The sequence below is a fragment of the Manis pentadactyla genome, chromosome 17 (genome assembly GCF_030020395.1).
Source record: "Manis pentadactyla isolate mManPen7 chromosome 17, mManPen7.hap1, whole genome shotgun sequence".
In the NCBI taxonomy this organism is placed as follows: domain Eukaryota; kingdom Metazoa; phylum Chordata; class Mammalia; order Pholidota; family Manidae; genus Manis; species Manis pentadactyla.
In genome coordinates, this window is record NC_080035.1 from 35338381 (window position 1) to 35358427 (window position 20047).

Sequence of the window (20047 nt, forward strand, 5' to 3'; positions counted from 1 at the left end):
TGTTAAATAGAGTTGTCTTAAGGAAATGGTGCCTCTTCTTTCTCATACATTAGCACTATGTAAGCTAATGGTGGCTATAAACGTGAAGCTGGAGAAGGAATACTGACCACTAATCAAATGGTATAGTGCAACAAGCATGTCTCCCAAATGGATGGGGTTCATGTAAGAAATAAAAGGAAATAAATATCAATCTGATTAAATTCACAAAACTAAGGAAAAGTGTGAAGGTGAAATGACTAAAAAATCATAAGAAAAACATGAGTTATCAGGTTAAATATGACTATTAAAAAGCAGAGATAATGAATTAAAAGAAAAATGTAGGTATGAAAAAATACTATTCTATATTATAAAACAAACTTAAAATAGATTTAAAAGGAAAAGTTAACAATAAAGTCACTGGTCAAAAGTAATAACAGAGGATTACTATAGTAAAATCAGATACATCCAAACTCTCCCTCAAAAAGAAAAATAGGAATGGCAACATTAATATCAGTCTAGAATGAATTCAATTTTAAATGCATTCAATACAAGAAGCAGGGCAATTTTCAAAAGAGTAATATATGTACCAACACCACACAGGTAAATATGTAAGAAAAGGTATCAAAACTTAATACATAAAAGAATAAAACTCTTCAAACAAAACATTGGAGAAAAGCTTCATGACAATGGATTTGGCAATGCTTTCTTGACTATGACACTAAAAGCAAAGGCATCAAAAGAAAAAATAGATAAATTGCACGAAGGCAAAATTAAAAGGTTTTGTGCATTAAAGAGTACAATCAACAAATGAAAAGGCAACCCATGGCATGTGAGAAAAATAAGTGCAATTCAAATACCTTACAATGGGTTAATATCCACAATACACAAAGAACTGTGACAACCCAACCACAAAATCAAACTGAAAAATGGGCAAAGGACTTGAACAGACAGTTCTCCAAAGACATACAAATGGCCAATAAGCACATGAAAAAATGCTCAACATTACTAGTTATTGGAGAAATGCAAATCAAAATCACAATAAGATGCCACTGCAAGAATGGCTATTATCAAAACAAAAACAAAAATAAAAACACACACCAAAAAAATCAAGAAAACAGCACATGTATTAGCCATTATGTAGAAAAAATCAGAACCTTTGTGCATTGCTGGGGGGAATGCAAAATGGTGCAGGTACTGTGGCAAACACTAGAGCAATTCCTCAAAAAATAAAACACAGAATTACTACAATATACAGTGATTCTACTTCTGGTTATATACACAAAGAATTTAAAGCAGACACTCAAAGGATATTCTCCACGCATGTTCATGTGGTAAAAATATATTGTAACATTATTCAGCCTAAAAAAGGAAAGAAATCTTGACATATGCTACAACATGGGTGAAGTTCAAGGACAATTATGCTAACTGAAATAAACTAGACACAAAGAGACAACATATGATTCTACTTATGAGGTATCTAAAATAGTTAAACTAACTGAAACAGAAAGTAGCATGTAGGTTGGCTGGGACTGAGAGTAGTAGTATAGGGAATAGGTTCATGGGTAGAGTTTCAGCTTTGCCAGATGAAAAGCTTTTGTAGATCTGTGGCACAATGATGCAAATGTACTTAATACTACTTTAAATGTGCATTTAAAAATGGCCAAAATGGTAAGTTTTATGTTACTTATATTCTACAATTTAAAATAATGAAAAATAAATTGTAAAAACTTAAAAGATATAAAATATTATAATCTAGAACCCAATACACTTTTTAAACTAATCAAATTTAACAGAACACACGGTTACTTTAAAACACAACAGATGAAACCCTAACAGATGAAAAATGGATATCACATTCTTCAATAGAAAAGATACCTTTATTCAAATCCCTACAGAACATTTATAAAGTAATACTTAGATTAAAAAATCAGTGTTTTAACACAATGTAAGTTGATCATGGGGATGGTAGTACCGCATGGAGAATATAGTCAATTATTCTGTATCTTATTGACAGATAGTAACCACACTAGTGGGGTGAGCATTTAGTAATATTGCTAGCTGTTGAACCACCATGTTGTATATTTTAAGCCAACATAAGATTGTATATCAATGATACTTTAATAGAAAAAAGTTACATACTGTATGATTCCATAAAAAAGAAAAATCAGTGATTTTAAGAATGAGAATGGTTTGCAAGTTAGCCTCTGAATATAAATTAAAACTTAAAGGTAAACACACAATTGAAGATCTAAAAGCAGTTAACCCTCAGAAATATTAAAACACATCCAAGAAATCCTTGACTTAAAGAAATCAATAATAAAATTATGAACCAAAATGATAAAAATTAGAAACAATGAAAAGGATAATAATTCCTTCACAAAAACATAGAATATAGCAAAGGATATATTCAGAACAATATTTCTAACTTCAATGCCTTCACAGTTTTTAAAGGGTTTTAAAAGAAGCAAGCCAATTATATATCAACAATACTTCAATTTAAAAAAAAAAAGAACCAAGCCAAAAGAAGACAGAAAATTGATAAAATACAAGCTAAAAACCATGAAAAAGAAAACAATTGTAAAAAGAGAATAATCAAAAAAATCCAAAAGCTTTTTGTAAGATAATGAAACAGCAAAGCAACATGTAAAACATTTAGAGGGGGAAAAAAAGTTAAAAATTGGCAATATTAGGAATGAGAAAGAAGTTACAAGTGTGTAAAGATTAGAAATGTAATTATGCGTACTATGGAATACTACATGTTATCCTGAGGCAACAAATTTAAAAGCTTATAAAACAAATGGGTACATACAGAGATCATAAATACACATAACAGACTGGTGGTTGCCAGAGTGGGGGTGGAAATGGATAAAGGTAGTCAAAAGGTACAAACTTCTAGTTATAAGATAAATCAGTCCTGGTCATGTAATGTATAGCATGGTGACTTCATGTAACAATCATGTACATTTGAAAGCTTCCTAAGAGTGTATCATAAAAGTTCTCATCACAAGAAATAAATGTAACTATGTGGTGATAGATGATAACTAAAATTATCGTGATAATCACTTAGTAATATATATATATTAAATAACTATGTTGTACATCTAAAACTACAATGTCAATGGTCTCTCAAAATAAATAATTAAAAAAACAACCAAAAAACAAATGGGGAGATTTTCCAGCCAAAACTTGACCCAAAAAGAAACTGAATACTTTAATGGAGAAAAACACAGAGGAAATTGGAAAAAAGGTTACATATCTAATCACTAGAAAAAAAAATTAAACCATGATCCATAATACTCACACCTGAGTACTAGCCTTTAAGGAACAGTTCCAATTATAGCTCATGGAAAGACATCAATATTTTCTCAAGTCATTTACCCACCAAAATGTTTATTAAAAAACATGATTTAGCACCAAGAAAAATGCTACAAACTAATCCCACTTGTGAATACAGATTTATATATGCTAAATATCATTCCAATTTATCAAAAAGAATCAAGTAAGTTTTTACAAAAATAACAGATTATGAAAAAGCAGGGTTTGTTCCCTAATATAAGGATAGTTCAGTATTAACAAATCCTCTAGTACAATGCTTTATAACAGTAAACTAAAGGAGGGGGAAAAAGTTGATTAATCAATAGAAAATTTTTTTAATTACCTATACAAATTCAGTGGATATTCCAGAAAGAAGAAAAATCTCAAAGAACAGGTATAGAATTAAGTTGAACATCCTACATAAGATGAATACCCTACAAAATCCTGTTTCTGAGACCTAAGACATGGAAGTCACAGAGAAACAAGACGAACAAGATTCCAGTGGGTATAAGCCCCTTTAACAGAAAAACAGGGCACTTGCTCTGGCCATGATAATGGAGAAAGAATGAACAGTCAGTCCTAAAAGCAAGTAAGAATCAGAAAGCAGAATGATGGTTGCCAGGGACTCAGAGGAGAGAGAAATGGAGTGTTGTTGTTCAATGGGTACAGAGTTTTAGTTTTACAAGATTTAAAAGTTCTAGGTCTGTTGCACACCAGTGTGAATACGGTTCATGTTACTGAACATGAGGTTTAAAAATAGCTAAGATGATACATTTTTCCCAGGTGTTTTTTATTGCAATATATATTTTTTAATTTTTTAAACATTTTTAAAAACCACTAAAATTTTAACAATTCTTAAAAGCCAAATGTGGGTGAGCAGAGTCACTTGGTATATGACAGTGATAAGAAAATGCTAGACAAACAGCTTTATGTCGAAGATCTAGATTCTTTCACTGAGTTTATATAAGTATGGACATAACAGAAAGTATTGGTAAACTTGAATACAGATCAATAGAAATTATTCTGACTTAAAATTGAAGAGAATAGGTAAGGGGGCTACAGGGGTTACAAAACTTATGGGACAATTTGAAGCTAACTAATGTACTTATCACAGTAGTACAGAAGGAGAAGAGAAAGAAAAGGGAGACAAAATATTCAAAAAGATAATGGATGAAGCTTATGAATATTTAGTAAGGATGATAAAAAAAACTACAGATCAAGCTTAGAGAACTGCAGTATAATTACAAATGATAACACACCTATGCACATCATATTCAAATTGCTGAAAACCAAAGTTATAGAAAAAATCCTGAAGGCAATCAGGAAAAGAGGAGAAACATTACATACAAAGGAACAAAAATCAGAATGACAAAAGACAATTCTTCAGAAACTATGTAAGCTAGAGGATAATAAGGAATATCTTTAAAGAATGGGGAGAAAACTGTCAACTAATTCAAAACTCAGCTAAAATATTTCAGAAACAAAGGCAAATATACTTTTTTAGACATATAAGAGCTGAGAAAAGTAATTGTCAACAGACCTGCTCTACAGAAATATTAAAGAAATTTCTTTAGGTAAAAGTAATATGATACTAGACAGAAATTTAGAAAAAAGAAATAGCCCTAGAACTAGAAATACTATAAGTAAAAAGAGACTTTTTTCTGATTTACAATTCTTATTAAAAGTAACCGACTCTTTTAAGCAAAAACGATAACTAGTAAATGTGTGCTCTACAAAATGTATAAGTTAAAATATATTAAGAAAATAGCATAAACAATGGAAAAGAAGAAATGGCAGAATAGTTGTGAGATTCTGACATCATAAAAGTGTTATATTATTTGAAGAAAACCTGTAAGAAGTTAATGATATATTTGCAAACCCTAGAGTATAATGTAAAACATACAACATATGTAATTAATAAGCCAACAGTGGAGATGAAATTGACTACTAAAAAATAATCAAGCCCAAAGAAGACAACAAATGGGAAAATAAGAGCAAAATACAGGTGAGAAAAATAGAACACAAGCAGCAGTTAGCAACAGAAACCCAGTCATATAAAAATAGTTTAATGTAAATGATCAAATCATTTCAAATAAAAGTTGGAGATGGAGATGGTAGATTGGGTTAAAAATGAAACACTCGATTACATGTTGTCTGTAAGGGAAAAAGATGGATGTTACATGCTGATAAAGAGGTCAATTCACCAAGAAAACATCACAATCCTAAATGTGTATGCATCTAATAACAAAGCTTCAAAATACATAAAGCAAAAACTGACAGAACTGAAAACAGATTAAGACTAATTCACAATTGTATATACTTAAACCCTCTTCTCCTAATAACTGACAGAAGAGATAAAAAAAAGCTAATACAGAAAACTTGAAGAACATTATAAACCAACTTGGCTAATTTACATTTATATACACCTAATTGACATTTATAGAATGCTCCACTGAACAATGGCAGCTATACTGTTTTCAACTGTACACGTAACATTCATCTATTAATATAGACCATATTCTGCACCATAAAACAAATCTCAGCAAATTTTTAAAGAATCAAAATCATACATACTCTGAAAACCAAGGAATTAAACTGGAAACTTTTATCAGAAAGATCTACAAAATCCCCAGGTTATTGAATATTAAGCAACATAATTCTAAATAATCTAAGGTCAAAGAAGAAATCACAATGGAAATTAGAAAATATTTTGATCTGAATGAAAATTTGGAAGAGCAGTGCTCAAATTAAAATTTATAGCATTACATCCTTACATAAGAAAAGAAGTCAGACCTCAAATCCGTATTCTAAGTTTCCATCTTAGGGAAGCAGAAAAGGAACAAATTAAACCTGAGACAAGCAGAAGGAAAGAATTAAAGATCAGGAATCAATGAACTAGCAAAAAGTAAAATATCAGAGAAAAAAAATAATGAAACCAAAAGCTGGCTCTTTCAAAACATCAATAAAATGGATAAACCTCTAGTCAAACTAATCAAGACAAAAAGAGAAAAGTCAGAAGTCACCATCAGGAATAAAGTGGTACTAGTGCATATCCTACAAACATTAAAGAACAGGAGAATATGAACAACTTTAGGCCAATACATTCTATTACGTAGATGAGAAAACCAAATTTCTTCAAAAGCATGAACCCAGATGGATTCTCTGGCGAATTCTTCCACACATCTAAGGAAGAAATAATGCCAATTCTACACATAGTATTCCAAAGAACAGAAGAGGATGACTATTTTTTTTTAGGGGACTAGGAATACCCTGAAAGCAAAATCAGATAAAGATATTAGGAGAAAAAAATAAAATCTACTGGTCACTGATCCCCATGAATACAGATTTTTTTTTAAATTCTTAACAAAATATGAGGAAATCAATATAGCATATACACAAAATAATACATCAAGAACAAGTAAAGCTTACACAAGAAATGGAAATCTAGTACAACATTCAAAAATAAAGCAATGCAATTAATTCACTATATCAAGACTAAAAAAGAAATTCATATTATCTCAATATATATAAAATTGTCAAAACTTATAAAGTACTTAGAACTAAATTCAATTATAGAGAAAACTTTTACAAGTATTAAAATCTTTCTGAAATATAAAAAAAAATATGAGCAGAAAGACATCCACGATCTTGAATGGGATGATATAATGCACAAAAAATAACATTAAGATGTTAATTGTTCCCAGATTATAACAATTCCAATTAGAATCAAAACAGAATTTTTGTGTATTCTTCTGCCCAGGGAAGTTGGCACAATGGAAAAAATATCCCTTAGATCTGTACTTCTGTTACATTTCTAAGAATACCTAAGAAAATTACTTGAAAAAAAACAAAACTCTTGTACTATCATATGACATATGAGAACATATGATATGACAATTGTGAAATTTATATGAAACTATGAAAAGGATACATTACTTTAAAAATGTTGCTGATACAATGGATTGGCTATCCACCTGAAAGTAAATAAAAGTGGACCCCTACTCCTACAACAACTAAAAATTCCAAATGGACTAAAGACTAAAGTAGAAAGAAAAATCCAATCTAAGTGTAATAGATTATTTTATCAATGAAGAAAATGTTAAATTTTTAAAAAAAGGTAACTAGTCGATTATATTAAAATTTTTAATGTTATATATCAAAAAAATCCTCTTAAACAGAGACAAAAGATCAGTTTTTGAAAAAATTATTTGTACTGCAGATGCTGGACAAATAGCTATGATATAGAAAGAACCCCTACAGAAGGACAAAATCAAAGAGAAAAATGGACAAAGAATAAGAAAGGACAGTTCTTAGAAGAACAATTCCAATTTACCTATGAATATAAGACATTCAAGATCACTAGCAGAAATTAAAAATGAGATGCCACTACACAACTATCAGACTGGAAAAGTGTCAGCTATTGCTGATGGCGTTTCAGGGACAGGGTTTTGCCTGTGTGGCTAGTTAGAACATGAACTGTTACAGTCTTTTTTCCCCAAAGTAATGTGGTAGCATTTTGATAGTTTATAATCTCACCAGGAATCTATACTCATAGGTCTTTGAGCGTGTAGATGTAAAGGTATTTATTGCAACATTGGTCTTAGTGGCAAAAACTAGAAACAAAGTATTGCTATCAATAAATTAATACTTAGATTATGAAATAACCATACCTTGGAATATAATGCAACAGGTTTTTGTTCGGTTTTGTTTTAATGGATTAGAATTGTAGCAGCTGGGTAAAAGGATTTCCCTTAGGTAGTACTGAATGTAAAAAGAAAGCTGACAAGAGTTTCCAAAACCAATCCCATTTCTGTAATAAGTAGTGGCCGTAGAACCTTGTGCTCATGTGTTTATAACATTTATGATATGGAGAAGTAAATAAAAGGACACCAGTAGTTCTGATTATATGGATTATGCGAGAATGGAATGCTATTGCTGCCAGAGGAAGAAGGGGAGCTAAGCAAAAGAGAAAGGAGGTCACTAAAAAATGCAGTTTAAATTCTCTACACACATGTACCTATTTCTGTCAGAAGATGTCTTTGGAAACACTGACCAACAAGTGAGTTTCTGCAAAACAGAGCTTATTTCCTATCTGATTCCTTCTAGATCTTAAAATGTGTTATTTTGAAAAATTGTTATAAAATTAATAACAAATTCACATTTAAATACCTTATATGCCTAGTTTTGATTTGAACTGGCTGTCCACATTAAATAATGTTTATGGTATATTATTCACATTCTAAGTATAATAAATTTGATACACATTTTTCTTGTAAGAGGAAGAAACTTAGAAAATCATATGCTTAAATGAAAAAGATTTTTGATAAGATCAAAAGTACTTAAAAAAACTATAACATGAACCTAAAAATATGTAGGGTATTATTTTTTAGCACATTAAAGAAATGAAGAAAATAAACTAAACCAGAATACAGTCACATGGCCTTTCCTTTGGGCTTAGTAGCTAAGCTGCTCTCCCATGACCTGGCTCTACCTTAAGACAAAGCCCATGTTTTATTTACCTTTCTATTCTCAGTACCTAGCACACTCCCTGGTACATGGTAAATAAAAAACCATCTCCTTAGTTTTCTACAAAGAGTATGCCTGCCTCTAATTGCACAGTCTCTTCTCAACTGATTAGGTTGACCTCTGGGCTGTTACATATGGAGTTTTTTGTCCCTTTGAATGCATTTTGGAAGATGATAGTAATTCATCCAACAATGTTCACTGAACATCTCATACGAGCCAGACGCTAGACACTGGCATCTCTTCTGTACAATGTGGACTTGCAAAATGTTGGCTTATTAAGACTAAATGAAAGACAGTAGTGGAATGAAATGGAAAAAAATTATTTTATGGTAATTGGAAATCAGGGTTTTAGTTTTGACTTGGCCACCTGCTAATTACTTTACTTTCACTTGACTTTAATACCCTCAGTAACATAGTAAACATGTGTCCAATCCCCCTTAGATGATTGCCAGGCTGAAACACTACAAGCACTCTAAACCACCAAGAACTAACCAAGGTTTTTTGCTAGCCCGTATTTCTCAAGTATTCTAAACTGTCTTAATTGCCAAGTTATTTATAATTATTATAATTATTATATTAGAATTATACTATATATTATAATACATAATTACATATAATTATATAACATATGATTGTAATGTTTATAATATCATAAACACAACTGCTTCAGCCTAGAGCCTTGGTATAGTACCAATATACTCAAGGGAGCACTGAGTGTACAACAGGAATTCCTTCAGTGCTCTTTACAGACTCATTAAGAGTTCATTTCTTTCTTGTTATATAATCTCAAGTTGAAATATTCTGTTTGCTAACATGTCTTATATTTATACCTAAAGCAGAAAAGCTAATGCGCATTCCAACAGGACGTCACTCTTGAAATACGCAACCACCTCAGTGTACTTTCTTTCTAACTATCCCTTCATCGACACCTCCAATAAATTACAACAGACTATGTATGACCTTCTGTAAAACTGATCAGTTTTCAAGGTTTTCCCTGCACTGTTCTTATGTTAAAAAAAAATTGTATTCCTATATTCTAAGGATTTTGGTCAAAGCTAAAATCCCCATCATTTATAAATAAAATATCTTATATCAAATCTCTTCAGCAATATGAAAAAAATATCATTAGGTAGTTTCCCATAAAGTCTATTTTTAAAATTTTATTAACCAATCATCATTATTTCTGTTTTGCCCAAATAAACCTTCTCTAAACTCATTATGACATTGCATGCCCTGCTGGCCAAGTACATCACAGGATGTATTTTGGAAAAGAAATTTTTTTTTTGCTGATAAGGCAAATAATCAAAGCTTGCCAAAACACCATAAAGCATCAGCTCTAAAAGATAACAGAAAAGGAGGTGTGAAATCACCAGAGCTGTCAAAATATCTGTTTTTAATTTGTTTTCTTCCACTTGTAGGTTTGTTTTTACTTTTCTATAAAAAATAGTTTTTCCATGAAGGATTTTTGCCACACATCCACTAAAACCCTGAAACTCTTGACTTCCCAGAAAATAGCATTTTTTTCTCTATGCATTTTAAGAAACTTGTAACACTTGGTATATTTATAACAACTACTTTATACTCTATTTTCTCCATTAAGTCTTAACCCCCTTACTCGATTTTCAGACCATTAATGATGATGTCCCACCCATTCTCATTTATGATTCCAGACACATGACAGGAGCTAAATAAGTATAGGTCAAATGGATAAATATGGTATATTTTTTAGCATAGATGATGTTTTTTCCTTCTTTTAGTACACCTCCAACTTTAACAGCTTTATCAAATAGCAGTATGCATACTGGCCAGAATTTATTGGTCTACTGTAGCAAGTGCCTTCTAAAATAAATTTTTGGATTAGGCCTCATAACTTGTACATATATCAGCAATCACAGAATTGGCTTGTGTATCAAAGTAAATATTCTACTGAATGTGTTCTAGTAAATGTAGTATGTCAATACACTCTACTAACAAGATACTACAGCCTCTAAACACAATACTGATTTGCATGGTACTCCCATATTTTGTTCTACTCTCTAATAAGAGTAACCATGAAATATCATAGTTAATGCTGAAAGGAGGTAAGAATAACACAGGGACAATTCCAAAGACTTTCCAGTGTTCAAATCTGTTTTAGAGCTACCTGGCTATTGACCAAAGTGACATTACTTTGGTGAAAATCAGTTTCCACATCTATAAAATAGAAAGTATAATATATGTATTTACTCAATGAATATTTAATAAATGAAAGAAGGAATCTCATTTGTTACATATAATGCACTCCTTAAAACTGTACACAACACAAATACATATGAATCAAGGCATCAGACTTGTTTTAAAGGAGACCCATTCCCACAGAAGAAAAACTATAAGAATTGCAATTACACACAATCTATTAAAAGTTGTCATTAAAAATAGATGTATGGCATTTTGTATGTTTTGTAATCTTGCTTTTCACAACAGCTTAACTCCATTTAACACTTTCAATACAGATTCATCACTTTTCAGCACCCCCAAATGATTAGTCTCAATATGTATCAAGATAATAAACCCTGCTTCTCATAACTGGAAGCACTTTTATTTTCCCTCTTTTTATTCATTTTGATAATGAAAGGTAAAAAACAAGTGAATTTTTCAAATTTCTTAAATTATTGTCAAAAGTGGCAAAGTCCTGAAGGGGATAGATAGGTTGGTACTGTTACTTAGCAGAGAGCACCATCTCACAATAGTTAAAAATATACATTCATGAACTAATGTTCATAAATAAAAATCCCATGTATAGAAGGTATGTTAGGGGGTCTCTACTCCATGTATATTCAAAGTGTCAATTACTTGAAAGTCAACTACATATACCCATTTACTAAACAGTAAATATTACATAACCTAATGCATGAAAAGCATGTGTGCCTAACTTGTGTATTACAGTAGCTGCATAATGAAGGGCAGCTATTTATTTTGTTGCTACTATTCATTCTGAATGGCTGCTTTTGAGAAGCATCAGTACACTGGGGCAGACTCGCACTTACAAAGCACGAAATACCTACAAGATTCTATCTACTGGATGCATTATGAACACTCCCACAATTTAATCCTCAAGAACATTCTGCCACGTTGATATGATTTGTTTTTTGTTTTTATTTTCCAGTAAGTAAACTGAGACTTGGAGAATTAACTTACACGCCCAGTTACCTAAAACTTTGTAGTTCAATGATTCAACTCCAGCACTATTTGACTCAACCTACAAGGCTTTATTTTGCAAGAAAAAATTTCAGAAAATGTACTACATTGCAGAATGGCTAGTAAAGCTGAATGTATTTAGAGATTAAAAGACTTATGTAGGAAATATACACGATATGAAAAAAACAGAAAATATACAATATATTGTTAGCATTTAGCTACTGAGATAGTAGTCCTAGGGACTGAACTCCTCAATTTGTTCTTTCAACAAGTATTTTAGCACTATATAATCAGTCACTATGTTGGGCACTGTGTTAGAAGCCAGTAAAGTAACCATGAAGATACATTTCCTGCTCTCAAGGGGCTTATCTTGGGGAGGAGACAAGGCAAATCAACAAACAATCACAGAAGGAATATCACATACTAAGGGGCCAAGAATACGGACTGGAACCCAGCATATTCTTAAAGCAAGAGTCCACAGAAACAAGAGTCCCACAGAAAGTCTCAAATGAGGTATATTGATTAGCTAATCTGGGTCCGTTTCTTTGCTCTTTCAAGAATAGAGTGTTTAGGCAAAGTGTGAAAAAAAAATTGTTTTCATTTCTTAACTCAAGAACACGTAGTTAGGAAGAAATTATACAAATTAATATGATTCTTAATTTTCTCAAATTTGCATGTGTAAAGAAATGGATGGGCAGAAAAACATGTGCGTATAAATGTGTTCAATAAATTTTCAAATGCCTATTTAAGGTCTCCATTAAACACCTTTTCTTTATTGTGCATGTGTTGCAATGTTTGAGTCTAACCAAGAGACGTTAAACAATAAATCAGACATAGCTTAATCAACAGAATCTTGGCTTATCCAGGGATTTGCAGTTCAATAGACTGTTCTAAATTATAGAACAGCAGCACAAATTCAATGATTCTATTTTTAAAAAAAGGGCATTTTTAATGACCAGTTGATAGAAGTTCCAGTTGACTCACTGAAGAAGTAGCCTGGAGGTTTATAATCTCTAAATGATCATTGTTGATCTTTATTTTCAGTTTTCTGCAAATGATCATGGGAACTGTATTTTCATGTATTTCTTTTCTTTTGAAAAGCTCAGATACTTCACCTGCATTATATAAATGTTAACAGTAACTTTTATACCAGATACACAGAAACTTTTTCAGTGACTTTCTTCCCAAGGTCATAGAGCAAATCTCTGGTGAGACAGGAATGGAATTCATGACCTTTGACTGCCAGAAGTTTTCTACCCACACTCGGAAATTCCTTCTCCATAAGTGTAATTCATATGCTCACTTTGAGAAGCTAGAAAGTCCATCCCTTTTAGGGATGTGGGGAGTGGGGAGGGAGTGGTTTTCCTGTCAGATCAGTTGCCACACTAGTACTTTACAGTTTTACAAAGTGATTTTCACCCACAGTATCTCCTTTGACAATCACCACAGCCCTCTAAACTGCATATTATTTTTCCCATTTTACAGACTCAGAGAGGTTAAGAAAGGTGACCAGGGTCATCCAAAGTTAGTAAGCAAGAGAGCCCGACTCCACGTACAGTATCTCTGCCACTTAAATCACAGCTGATTCCAGGAGGTATAATCTTTGTGGACACCTCATTATGAAATGATTGAAGGGTTTTTTTTTTTCCTTTATAGCTACATCATTTTTTTTTTATAGTCACTTGTCTTGTTACCATTTACTTTTGTTGACTTGTTTTCTTTTGGGCAGAGTTGTTTTCATGTTTTGTTATAAATGTGCATGCTAATCTCAAAATCATGTGAGAATAGCATTACTAAACAAAGATTTTGAAAAAAAAAATTTTGTGTGTTTTCCCTTTTTTTAAATGGTGGGGTGGGGGGTGAACTTCTTACCATAACACCTGGTCACAATGCATACAGCATATGCATGGGGGTGAGGGGAGTTTACCAGCATGAAGACTATAAAAACTCACATTCACAAATATAAATACTATATATGTGCACACTGTACAAACATACACATACATATGTACATATCTAAAATAGTGACTACATGTACATGTAGTATATACATAGACATCATGCCAGAAATTACTGTGAAAAGCCATATATACTGGTAAGTATAGTGAGTGTAGCACTTGAAACACAGTTCCTGCCTATCTTGAGCAACAAGCTGTAATAGTGGCCGCTTCTACTGCCTCTGAAGAGGCCGGGAAAACAACCCCAAGGCTCTCCAACCATTTCCCTCTCACCTTCCGTGCAGCAATACAGCAGCAGGGGCTTTTTGCTATTCCATCCGTACCTAAAAGCAACACTATATGGACCAGCCCAGTTGTTTTGCTAACATTTTTAAACATACACCATGAAATTACAAAATAAAAGCCTACATTGAAAATAAATAAATAAATAAGGTTAAATTGAAAAAAGGCAAACAGACCAGACCAGAGAAGTCTTTGGGAGACTACCCTGTAATCAACAGCCAGCTCCAAACAAATTTTTATGGAGCAACAAGACTACCCAAGTAGCCACTTTTATGACAATAAACACCCCAAACCGAAAAATCCTTTTGTAACATAATTACTGAGAATATATAGAGAAAGTAACCATTTAATCCACAGCATGTGTTCTCTACCACAGGAACTCAAACGCTGACATCAGATGGGTGTGGCTGGTCTAGGCCCTGAAAATGAATTCTGGCCGGTTCAAGTCAGACAGTCCTCTGGACGGGCTTGAAATCCAGAAATGAAGGCTCTCTCACAGACCCTAAGGCTGCTGACCTGCCGGGCTGAGGGCAAAGCCCATCTGTTTACTGGCATTTCGAGTCAGGGAGATGCAATTATGGTGGATGAGTTAAGGCTGTGGGTACAGGGTGTTGCCAGTGATTGAATTTTAATATTTTTACCCTTACATTTTGTACATACGGAAGACTGAAAGTTCTGCATAATATATAAATAAGTATGATTTTTAAAGCAGAAAATAAATGAACACTGGGCAACAATATAGATACTTCCACTCCACTATCGTATTTTCAAAATGTACATGATAACGATAAGCGACTATTTTAGGAATTATTTACAAAAGTGAAAGTTGTTTTCTAAAAGAAAGATCATGGTGTTAATGCTGAACAAAATAGTTTTGGTATTTTTAGCTCTTGTTCATTAAGCAACATGGAAGCACAAGTGGAGAAACTTATTTACCCAAAAAAACCAGTAACTTTTCAAATGAGTCTGTGCCATTTCTACTTTTGTAGAATAAAACTATTTTGTATCAATACACAAATCATCTACAGCTAGATTTAAGAAGTCGACACTCTAAGAAGAGTATCTCTCTATATAAAGGCAACAAACCATTTGACACCCCCAATTTAATGTGATTACTGTAACATGAATTCACATTAGTATGAAATTCCACACTTGCAATTTTGTAAAACGGTGAAAAAGACCAGAGCCTTTATATGTTCCACTACTTAATAATACCACCTCACTGGGGAAGTTACTCAGTATTCTAGATCAACCAACACTGGCTTGAGTTCAAAATGCCCTCAGCACAGGCCTAGAGTCCTAAGCACTTATTTCATCTTTGAGGAGATAAAAACATACCTATATTTTAAGACCAAATTATTTCCTTAAGGTGATAACAGCCTGCTTCATGATATTAAATCTAAAACTCACTCTGAATCTGTTAAAGTGCTTGTTTACCTTTCACAGGAGGCCAGGAAGTGGTCCCTGAGGAACATATATATTTTTAAATGGCCAGAACACTATCACTATTATATGCCTGATGCATGCTCTTCGGAATGACCGTCAAGCATCCTGATTTGTTTTTCCTTGGCCTGGGGAGAGTGAGAGCCAGTGTTTGCAGTCCCTTCCCTCTCTGTACACACATAGGCTGCAGCTGTAGTAAACAACCACCAGCCAAGAGTTGCTAAGGTCAAGGTCTCCAATGCTATACCAGGACCAGTTTTCTCCCAAATGACATTCAGTTGCTGAAGGAAAAAATATTAAGGACCCATTAGCACAACAATTTTCATTCAATAAATAGTAGTACAAAGCTTCCCAAAATAACGTTGCTGACAGAAGTTTCTGTTAAATACATGTTACTAATAGATAAATAGCTGAAGCACTTCAAAAATAAATTGAAACCCTTCAAGAAATGTTTTGTTTACTGACACAGCTTTATTAGTTACAGTTTTAGTTCATAAATTATTAAAATTTTATGTGAAAACACTCCAAACTTTAGCAGCTTAAGAATATTTCATAATAGTTATGAATTAGATGGTAGAATAATAAACCTCTCTCCTAAATACATTACACATTTCCGCCAATCCTTCTGTACTTTCTCCCCAACTAAAGAAGGTTAATATACTCAAGCTAGTCTCCAGATTGGCCAGGCTGCAGTGATAAAGACGTAACTTATGCAACAGAATTGTCTGTCCTTCAACATCCCATTTCTACCAAGCTTCTACAGTTAACACATTTTATAGCCTAAAAGTATACCCCTTTCTCACAACCAATTTCTACGTGGTTTTTAAAAATGTAAACAACATGTGAATGAGGTCTACAAATAGCACAACCAGGCTTTTTTGGGGGGTGGGGCAGGAGGTTTCACTGGTTTTATTAAACGCCAATTCCAAAGAGCATTTCTTAAAAGATGCAATACACCCACTCTGAAAATGACCACTCCCAGTCCCATCCCATGCTGCTGCAAGTTCAAAACCACCAAATTTATTTCAAAGCACTTACTTATCTAAACAACTCTATCCTCCAGTAAGAAAAGGGCATGGTGGCGTCTAGATGGATTTGCAAAATGACGTGTATTTGATTGGCAGATGTCTTCTAAAGCCACTAGATGCAGATGCACATGCACTAAATGTAAATAGAGGTGCTCTTCTCCCTGCTCTTGCAGGGAAATAGAATATTTTAAAGCTGATTTAAAATAAAATACCCGAGTGCTCGGCCGAAATCTATTAGCCCCTGGAATTTCTTAAAACAATCCACACAGAATGATACTTAAACCATCTGTACAGTTAAATTAGAGAGCTGACAATATTAACCACACGAACTGTTTATCCAGATTACACATTACGTTGTACTAATACCCTTTAATTTAACACAGTCATCTTTTATCAGCTGGATTAAGGCTATTACTATTAAAGTATGCAAAACTCTAAGCGCAGGGTGAAGGGGGTTGGGAGCTGCAGGGCATATAACAAAGGAATTGGTACTTTTGCCTCAAATGCACTTCGAAACAGAACTGTTGAGTGCACCCCACCCTTTTCCCCAAAGATGAAAGTTTTCAAAGTTCTAATAGGCAGTTCTCTTCCCAACAAAAGCAGGATTGATTTTCCCAGTAGGGGAGCATCCAACATGAACACCAACTAATGTCGCGGAGGTCAAGTCCGAGTCCTCCGAGCAAGCTTCTAAGGCAAGAAGCGGCTCCCAAGCTGGCTCCGCGGGCTTCCCGGCCCGGGTAGACGTGCAAAGTTGCCCCTTGTCAACTCCGGCCAGTCCCCCGTAATTCAAAGTAACAGCCACGGGCCAGCCCCTGGCTACTTCCACGGGCCGGGCACTGTAGCAAGTGACAGTTACACATCATTTCGACCAGAGACAATAATGAATGTAGCACCAGGACCACTATTCATGCCAGCAGTGTCATCTCCGTCTTAACCCCTTCCCCTCCACTCTCTCCAGTGCACACCCACAGCCCACAGCCCCGGGGCGGCAGCTGGTCACCGAACTCGCTCCATCCCTGGGGGCAAACTACTTCCACCAGTCCCCCTACCCCACCCCACCCCGCCCCAATTGAGCACTGGTGTTATATTTCCCATCCTTGGCAACTGTCAGGCAAACACTGCAATCAACAATTCCACTAGGAGTAGAAAAACATTTGCTTAATTCACATTACTTGATAAGTTCTTTTAAAAAAAAATGGGGGGTGGTGGAGAAACCTCCTCCTTTCTTCTCCACGAATCCGACCGACGCTACTTGCTTTGCAACAGCATCGCCCTCCCTCGGCCCCCTCCCGCTTCCCAACACTTTCCCCCTTTAAGAACACAGACCAACCAAAATGATTTAACTTGAACAGATGACAGAAGGCAAATAAAACATGTTAAGAGAATACGGTTTGATTTGGGATGGCAAAAAAAAAGAGGAGGGGGTTGTTTATTTTGATAAGAAACGGAATCGGCACAGACCTGAACAGAAGCTGCAGAGCAGGAGAAATTGTTTTCTTTCCCTCACACAGAGTCCCCCTCTCTCCCTTTCTCTCACACTCGCGCGCGCACACACTCACTCTCGCACACACACGGCGTCACCCGCGCACACTCACGCGCACACTCGCACACGCACAGGCAAAGCCTCTCAGCTGCTCTCTGCAGTTCTCAGGAAATGAATGGGGGGCAACCCAGGGAACTGTTGTACTTGCAAATGACTTACCCGGATCACATGATGCGCTAAATGTAGGGTGGGCCGGTGGGTGGAGGCTGCCGAGACGCGAGCCCCGCTCTAGCGTGGGGAGCCTCGCCAGGCCCGCATCGAATTACCCCGGGGCCCCGCCGAGGGGGTTGCAAGCCGCCGCTTCTCCTCCCTCGCAGCCCGCAGCTCAGGAAACCGGAGAGGAGCGGAGGGCGGGGCGGGGTGGGGTGAGGTGAGGTGGGGGGGGTGAAGACACCAGACCCCCAAACAAAAGAGCTCCGGGTCCTCCTCCCCAGAAACAAAGCCCCGCCGCTGCGGGCGAGCCCCGGGGTGGGGCCGAGGGCGGGGGCGGCGGCGGGGAGGGGCTCGCTCAGCAGGCGCTAAGTCGCTTTATTGCCATAAAATGGGGCCCCCGAGCCTCTCCGCCCGAGGATTAGGAGGCGGGCTCTGAGTGTGATAGTTGAAATCCCCTGTGGGAAACTAACCCCTCCCCGCTCGCAGAGGTAGAAGGCAACACCCACTGCCCGGCCCTCGCCTCGCCGCCCGGGCCGCCGGGCTCGGGGGTGGGTCCGCGGAGCCTCCACCCCGCCCCACCCCGCCCCACCCCTGCCCCGCCCCCCGGCCGCGGGCCCGGCCCCGCTTCCCTTTCACCTGCACCACCTTGCTGCGGCACCCAAAATAGCCTACACATGGCCAACAGATCTCTGGGAGCCGCTGGCGACAGGGGCCCGCGGGGCCTCGCGGGGCCTCGCGGTGGGAGGACCCCCCGGGTTGCAACTCGCCAGGCGAGGACTCGCGCTGAGCTGCGAGAAAGTCCCCTCTTTTGTGTGAGAGCGCACAAGGCAGCATTAGGGAGAGAATTCGGAGACAAAAAAGCGCGCAGCGCGCTCGGCCCCCGCCCGCTCCCCGCTCCGCCCGGTGGGGGCGTGCAGGAGGGGGCCGGCGCCGCGGCTCGCCCGCCAGCTAACTTGGAAAGGTGTGGGCGGAGCCGGCCCGGAGGCCGGCTGAGGCTGCGGGCCCCGCGGCGCGGCAGCTCGCGGGACTCGACCGGGCGCCGGCCAACAATGGGGTCCGGGCCGCGGCCGCCCGGGCGGGCGGGGCCCTCGGCGCTGGGGGGCGCGCGGGGTGCGGCGGGCCGGGCGAGGAAGGCGGGGGATCATTGTTTGGGCTGGGGAGAGCCTCACGTCGCGGGCGAAGCGGGGGCGTCCTCCCTCCCGGTGCTTCACCTTGGAGGAATGAATGGGGGCGCGGGGAGACGCGGGCCTCGCTCCGCAAGCCCGGAAGGAGGGGCGCCCGCCCGTGCCAGTTATTCAGGAAAGCAGACAAACTTGCAGGAAAAGGGAGGGAGAGCTCAGACCCTGCCGAGGCTCCGGGGACCGGGGAGGAGCTGGCCCGAGAGGGAACCCCGAGGAGCAGGCATCCCGGAGGGGTTAGGTGCGGTCCCCGGCAGCCCCTCCCGCCCCGTCTTCCGGCCCCTCCGGGGAGGATCGGCCGGATTCCTGGCGGGAGGAAGAGGAGGCAGCCGGCACGGCCCGAGCGTTCCCGCCGCAGCTACGAGGGCACGGGGTCAGCGCCGCGCCGGAGGGTCGGCGGGCACGGGGAGGAGCCGGGGCGGAAGCGGACACGCGAGTGGGAGAGTGGGCTGACCTCCGCTGAGG

The 20047-nt window shown here is 37.2% G+C and overlaps 1 protein-coding gene across 4 annotated transcripts in view; it reads right to left on the reverse strand.

The window, feature by feature from the left end:
• KLF12 (KLF transcription factor 12) overlaps window positions 1–18868 on the reverse strand; it is a 445357-nt gene extending 426489 nt beyond the window's left edge. For 3 of the 4 annotated variants that reach the window (XM_057494510.1, XM_036893684.2, XM_057494511.1), the window contains exon 1: window positions 18411–18868. The gene's annotated coding sequence lies outside the window, so the exon portion shown is untranslated. Of the gene's footprint in view, window positions 1–18169; window positions 18387–18410 lie in introns of those variants that run through there. The other variant, XM_036893683.2, reaches the window with a different exon arrangement.
• Between the last annotated feature and the right edge of the window lie 1179 nt (window positions 18869–20047).